This window comes from Anser anser (genome assembly GCF_964211835.1).
Source record: "Anser anser genome assembly, contig: HAP1_SCAFFOLD_427, whole genome shotgun sequence".
Classification (NCBI taxonomy): domain Eukaryota; kingdom Metazoa; phylum Chordata; class Aves; order Anseriformes; family Anatidae; genus Anser; species Anser anser.
The window spans coordinates 7,501-15,000 of record NW_028153610.1 but is presented as its reverse complement, the minus strand read 5'-3'; the positions used below and the strand labels follow the sequence as shown (position 1 = coordinate 15,000).

At 40.8% G+C, this 7,500-nt stretch overlaps 1 long non-coding RNA gene across 1 annotated transcript in view; it reads right to left on the bottom strand.

The window, feature by feature from the left end:
* Positions 1–1,583: 1,583 nt before the first annotated feature.
* LOC310891823 overlaps positions 1,584–7,500 on the bottom strand; it is a 12,328-nt gene continuing 6,411 nt past the window's right edge. The window contains exons 3-6 of the long non-coding RNA XR_014577739.1: positions 5,859–5,971; positions 5,094–5,234; positions 3,792–3,992; positions 1,584–2,699 (exon numbers count right to left, since the gene is read on the bottom strand). This is a non-coding gene — a long non-coding RNA (uncharacterized lncRNA). The remainder of the gene's footprint in view (positions 2,700–3,791; positions 3,993–5,093; positions 5,235–5,858; positions 5,972–7,500) is intronic.

The following is a 7,500-nucleotide window of genomic DNA, read 5'->3' as shown; positions in this document are numbered from 1 at the left end:
AGTCCAGAGATTGCACTGGCACGACTGGCATCCCCAGTGGTGCCAGTTTTTCATAGTTTCTAAGTTATTTAGATAGCATAATCTGGCTGGGGATCGTGACTGGGGATTATTAGGTTGATCAGTGAAGACAGGAAAGATATTGCTGAATTGTGTCAGAGCACTAGCTTTGGACCACGTAGTTTGAATCACATCTGCACACCATTCTGGATTAGGTTAAAACATTTTTTTTTTTTACTTGCATATATTCCAGAGCTAACCATTGTTAATGATCTGTGTACCAACCAGGACCTATGGTCCTTCAATCTGAGGGCTTAAGTTTGCTGCATCTAAAGGAAGTTACATGTGCACAAAGTACCACAAAATCGCTGACATGCGGCAAATCATCCCCTGGGGTAAAATAAATAAAGTTTCCTATATGCAACAAGTGCCACATCTTTTTTTCTCTTTTTAACTTGCATGTTTCTTTCAGACTTTATGATTTGTATTTCTCTGCGCTCCACTTTGACAATGCCAATCGCAAGCGTAACAAAAAGAAGAAAAAGGAGAAACATCAGGAAAGTGAAAGGCTTCTTGGAATACTTAGGTCCTCGTTTCCAGAAGAAAACCCGGGAGAAGAAGGAAGAATGCCATCCTCCAGATGGCTCTTTATGAGAGCAATGCAGAAGTGAGGGCAGTAAACAACCTCACAAGGAAGGGAAGCCTTCCAGTGCAGGTGAAAGCAAGAAATACAGCTCCATCGCATCCAGCGAGTATATTAAAGGTAAGCGGCTGCAGTTTATGGGATTCCTTTTAGATTAATCTAGAGATTATTTAAAACAGTCTTTAAATGCTTGATGACTGAACAGTCTGCTGGATATTAAAATATGTTTTGAAAAATATGTTTCAAGTGTTGTTTTTTCAGCTATGTGGGGAGAACAAATACAGTGGCTATGAATATTTTGGCTATTATTCAGAACAGCATTTCTTCTTTGCATACTTCTTTGTTGTTCTACCTCAATATACATCTAATTGTTAGACTGCTGGATTTGTTCCCAGTATTGATGACAAAGCACACTATAGATGCTGTCTGCGTTACTGGAAAATGATTTGTTTCAAAGTAAAATGACTTCCAGGTAAGGTAAACGCTGAGCATGCTCTTCCTGCCTCCTTCTTCACAGTGCTCATAGTAGATCGCTTACGTATGTATTAGTCAGATTCTCTTATAAACTCCTAGTGCATCTCTGGAATTTTGAATTTACAGTGACTTTACGCTCTTCTCTCTCGCTCCTCTAGGCGGTTTCATCTGTTACCAGAGCTCTAGAACTATTTGTGAAACCTGAAGAGCTGGATGGAGAGAATTGCTACAAATGTAGCGAGTAAGATTATTACTAATTATGTCTTAATACTAGATATTAGTTTTATGTATTGCATGACTTAGAGCATAAGTTATCTTTTAACTTCATTTAGAAATAAGGAGACGCAGCTTTGTTGTTGTTGTTGTTGTTGTTGTTGTTGCTTCATTTTGTAGTAGTGGTGAGCTGAAGCAAGGAGCTATGGAGAATGATTTGGAGTGGAAGGCAGCAGCAGGTTCCTGTGAGTTGAGAATGTGAGCTGGCTCTGTGGTAATTAATGTTAGCAGCCTGTGCTGGCTCACTAAGCAGCGTCTTGCACAGCTCTTGAACTGTGTCCTTACGTGGAGCTGTCTCCTTATGCGGAGACTATTTACAGGGGTTCCACAGAAGGACAAAGTCCAATCCACTTTCTAACCACCACCAAGCTCTTATATTTTAACATTGTATGTGGTTTGGTTTTTTAAGTTAAACAAGTTTAATTTAGAAAGTTATACATGTACTTAAACATCATGAATTATATTTACAAAACATCCTACCTTTATATCCAAAGTGATATCAAGAAATGCCTCATACGTATCCGAAACTGCTTTGCAATTCAAGCACTTCAGTGGAAGCAAAATATAAATGCTTAACAATACGTGGAGGAGACTAACTGTCCAAATTCAAGTTGTCGATAGATACTACTTTAGACAAACTGCAGACTGCTTTACTACCGACAAAAGACACAGATCAGTTCTAAGGACAGGAATATTTTTTAAAGTACCTCTTGATCTTAGAAATCCTCCAAATATTTGATGAATGATGGTGGTAGCTTGAGAAGATCTGTCCAATCTGGAAATAAATTATAATCAGACCTCAGAAGATTTAAGGCACACAGTTAACTCTTCAAAGAGTTTTATGAAAACCAAGGATGACGTAGACTTTCAGTTTTGATAGTAAATAAAGGACTACAAGGTGCTAGAGAACGTATAAAAGTGAATTTGTTTATGCTGACTTGGTGCTTCCATTCAAGCACGCTTCCTGCATAGCATCGACAGTATAGCGCAAGAACTCGTGTGCGTCTTCTTGACTGCCAAAATGGAAATGTTGTCCTATTCCTAAATAAGAAGATGATAGTATTTACCTCATTTAAAAATGAAATAATTCTCGTATTTCTAAAATCTCTCTTCTTTACAGTGTTAAAACCATTTATACACATCAAATAATTATTTGAAGATTACAAGATACTGAAAAAGAAACACATCTGAAGCCACTTACGACTGAGGTTATTGATAACACGCGTAGGCTCGATGGCATCAACAGTGCAACGCAGGGCCTGGTTAATGTGAGTCTCCATCGTGCACATCATGCAAAAATCTTGTTCACGACCTGAAGAGTGAAAGAAGAAAGCATCCCAGTCTAGCGAAACAGACATAACTACAAACAAACATATAAGTAACATTTAAACTATAGATACAATATCCACTCTCCTTGTCCCAACAGTCTCGTAACATTTCATTTCACACAACTTTATAGAATAAAAATATCCATTAAGCTTGTGTTCAAGTGCATTTTGTGATGAGAAATCTAAAAGACTACTGCAAAGTCACGTTTGTGAAGGCTGACAGGAATGTGAACTCCACAGGCTGCAAAATATATGAGGAAAGAATATTTGACATTGATGATACAGCATTAAGAGAATGTGGGTTATTTTCAGCACAGTGCTGTCAGGTGAGCTTCATGATACAGAGCTACGAGTCCTTTGGGAGAAAGGAAAAACTAAAGTAATGTATGTAATAGTACTTCTGCCCTCCTTTTTTCAACAGGATTCTTAACTGAAACAATTTCTATATACAGGAAGAAAACAGTTAAATTTCTAGGTATCGATACAAAGATACCAGCCTAAAAAGCATACACGTTTAGTACAACATTTAGTTTATAGTACAACATTTTATTTAGGACAAAATCAGTCTAGATTTTAATACAGTCCCACAAAAAAATCTAGTCATGTTCATAACAGCTCATATTGCTTTCTAGGTTTTGTTTTTGTTTGCTTCTTTTTTTTTTTAATTGGTTCAACAACGAACAGACCATTTATTGTAGTGCATTATGGAACCTAGGCTGTGAAGACTAAAGACCTATGATGCCAACATCCTAAATTTTATTGCCTTTCTAGCAGCAGGAAGCCCAAATAGCCCAAACGCCAAATGTTCATTAAATGCATTACTGTCCAATGCACTTCATTATTCCCATGAAGCAAGAAAAGATCCTTTTAAAAAAACAAACAAACAAACAAACAAAAAAACCACATGGTGCATTAAACGCACTCCATATGCTATTCTGAGCCCACTGCTAATACAATGCTCAAAGCCAGCTTCTACAGGTAAAATCAGGCAAGTAACTTTGTCTCACAGAATCACTGCTGTTCTTTCACCTTCAGAGCTATCCAACAGATTTAAAATACTGTTAGAAAGTACTCACATGACTGGCTGTGCTCAAGAGAAAGCATGTAATTGGCAAGTGGGGGGGTGTAGGTCAAACACTGTAGAGTAGCATTAAGAAAGCGTGTGTTGCCAAGATTGTACAGGCCAACTCCAACACTTTGTGTTTCTTGCCAATCCATACGTATCTTCTCAGGTGGAAAAAGAATCCTTTGTGGCGGAGCAAGTCCATCAGTAACAACTGCAAGAAAGTTATATTTAAAAAGAGATTTTGTTTGTTTGTTTCTAAGAAAGGCATTAGGTATATATAGGTATAGTAAATATATAAAGTATATATAGGTATAGTAAAAATACTATTCTGCGGGAGCACCTAGAGGAACTAGCTACAATCCAAAACAGAAAAACTTATTGCAGACAGCTTTAATACCGCCAAATTCAAATTGGCTGGTCAGCACAACGTTTTGGGAAAAAAAAGTTTAGTCAACCATTTTAATTTTTCTAAGGCAAGGCTAACTGCCATCCTGTTTTTAGTATCTAACGCCAAGTTCCTCTCCATCTATAATCTTTAACCTGATTACCTCAACTACTGCTTTTTTCCTTATTATAACTTAAACCACAAACTTAGACTTGAAAGAGAAAGGAGAAAAGACCTTGGTCTTTGTATCGACCAACGAGATAAGCCTTACACATTTTTAAGTTTATTTTTGACGATTGATTGATGCATTATCAGATATTAGGTACTCTGCAAGAGCAAATATTAACACTAGTAAGAATAAATCCGATCCACCACCTCTTATTCAAAATACATCAATTTCTAATTTGGAGATAACGTCTCCCTGACAAGGAAGTAGAAAAGCTGTAAATACCGATCTAGTTTCCTCTCCCGATGTTCCATATACATACCGATGCTGTTCCTACACCTACACTCTGAGCATAAATTTATGTTGACATGAGTATCGGGTGTTATTTCTCTCTCTGTTTGCCTTGAGAGACTCTCCTCCTGTCCACTGAAAAGTAAACTCAAGATTCCAGATCAGTTAAGACAGTTGCTATCCCCCCATTCAGAGTTCTGCAGCAGCACTGTTCAGATTTTCCAGCAGTCTCTTTACAAAATGACCACTTATAAGTGTACAAAAACACTTATCACCTAGCTTGTCAGTAGGTACACGTGTGGCCTCTCTTAAGCAGAATCAATCACAGCTTAAGATTTTATACAAGATCCCATTTTCAAGTTTGGGATTATTTCAGAAAGTCTTTTTTCCTAGAAACAGTACTACTAGTAACACTTTAACTGGTTTGCCAGCACAACCTTTACCCTGTTAGAAATGATGTTGACTTCTACCTTCATGTAGCATACATAGTGTCCTGAGTGACAGTTGATACCATGATGCACCAGCACCTCATATAAGGCGTAGATGAGTGGTTCTCCACTTGATTGAGACATGTAGTCTCGGAGGTCCAAATACTCAGGATATTTTACCTCCTAAAGAGAGACCAAGAAGATAGAAAAATTATATCAGAGTACTTCGTGGACTAGGCAGAGAAAAACACTTCCAAAAAACAGAGACTGGAATTATATGAATATATCTCTTGATTCACTAAAAATAAGTCTTCCCATAAGCAACGTTTAATACTAGAAGTTGCAGAGAACTGTTTTCTGAAGAATTAGCCTTCTCAGAGGAAAGTATATGCTTCTTGTCAAGCAGGAACTTTACTGATATTAAGAGAAAGAATAAGCCACAGTCGTTGGTCTACAATGGAATGGGCGAAAGTTGCGACAGGGGAGTTTTAGGTTGGATGTTAGGAAGTACTTCTTTACCGAAAGGGCTATTAAGCATTGGAATGGGCTGCCCAGGGAGGTGGTGGAGTCACCATCCCTGGAGGTCTTTAAAAGACGTTTAGATGTAGAGCTTAGCGATATGGTTTAGTGGAGTACTTAGTGTTAGGTCGGAGGTTGGACTCGATGATCTTGAGGTCTCTTCCAACCTAGAAATCTGTGATACCGTGATACTGTGATACAATTATTGTCTGAAAATATTAACAACTTTCAGCATTGGGGGATGTCCCATTACATGATGACAAAGTTGCATTACAGCGGTAAATATACCTTGTTGATCTTTCCACCTGTGAAATCTGCAAATTCTTTTCAGTGATATTGTGAGAACGTTGGAAGAACGGTGTATGGTAAATCTCTTGGATGCAGGAACCATCTTTTTACACCTTAAAAACAAGCAGAGACAAGTGTTTGAAAGCATCTTCTTTTTCGCCCCCAAAACAAACTCGTTTTAATGTCTCACGCATGCTTATGCTATTTGAATAATATTTACTTGCATAATATATATAATTCATGATGTTTAAGTACATGTATAACTTTCTAAATTAAACTTGTTTAACTTAAAAAACCAAACCACATACAATGTTAAAATATAAGAGCTTAAGAGAGCAGATGGAAGCATCTGCCTCGAGGGCAGGTGAGTTGGCAGAGTAAGGGAGCAGATGAGAGTACCTGTCCTAGCTGTGCTGTGGCTTTGGATGCTGCCGCGGCCTATGCTTTTCTTTTTCTTTCGCAGGTGCCTTGCACAGACTCAGAGGGGCCAAGCTGCACTCTGAAGAGCAGCACGAGAAGGGCAGGCTGGTCGTGAGTGGGGTTGGAGCGGAATGGCCAAGTTGCGCAAGGTGACTGCGAAGGGTATCCATTTTGCTTTTCAGGTGTCATGGCAGGCTCTACACAGAAGTGGCTGAGGATTTGAGAAGAGGTTACAGAGCATCAAGGAGCAGCACGTGCAGTGACGGTTTCCAAACGGTATGGTTGCTTTCTCTTCTGTTCATCAGGTGCCACAGGCAAGGTGGGCTGTGACGTTAGTCTTTAGAATCGGAGCTAAGCAGGTCACTAGAATGCCACAGGGCATCTGAGAAGGGTGTTTTAACAGAAAAAGCTTGTCTGGCATGGCAGTGCCTGATGGCAGCGTGTTTCCACAGGTGAAGAGGTGCCTGAAGCCCCATCCTGTCTAGCCTGCGCACACCTCGCTGAGAATGAAAGCCGCTTTCCAGTAATTCAGAAAGCCAAGTTACATCTCGGCCTCGAGCATCTGGGGCCTGTGCTTTTGGGCCTGTCTGTAGCATTTGGCACTTGCATTAATACTTTCTTGGCATATATTTAGGCTTTTGGGGCCAGTGTCTTGGGGGGGTGTGGAGCTGCTTGTACACCTTTGGGGCTTGCATCTGGGGGGGGGGGTTGGGAGTTGCTTGTACACCTTTGGGGACTGTGGCTGGGGGGGGGGGGGTCAGGGCCTGCATCTGGGGGGGTTGGAAGCTGCTCCTACAATGTAGGGATCTGTATCTGTGGGGGTTGGGAGCTGCTTGTACACAGTATGGGCTTGCGTTTGGGGGCAGGTGTTGGGAGCTGCTTGTACAATGTAGGGATCTGCATCTGGAGGGGGTTGGGAGCTGCTTGTACACCTTTGGGGCTTGCATCTGGAGGGGGTTGGGGCCTGCCTCTGGGGGGGGTGGTTGTGAGCTGCTTGTATACTGTAGGGGCCTGCTTGTACACCTTTGGTGGGGCCTGCGTCTGGGGGGGGGTGGGAGCTGCTTGTACACTGTTAGGGCCTGCCTTGCGGGGGGGGGTGGGAGCTGCTTGTACACTGTAGGGGTCTGGGTCTTGGGGGGTTGGGGCTGTTTGTACACCTTTGGGGTGTGCCTCTGGGGAGGGTGGGGAGTTGCTTGGACACCTTTGGGGCCTGTGTCTGGGG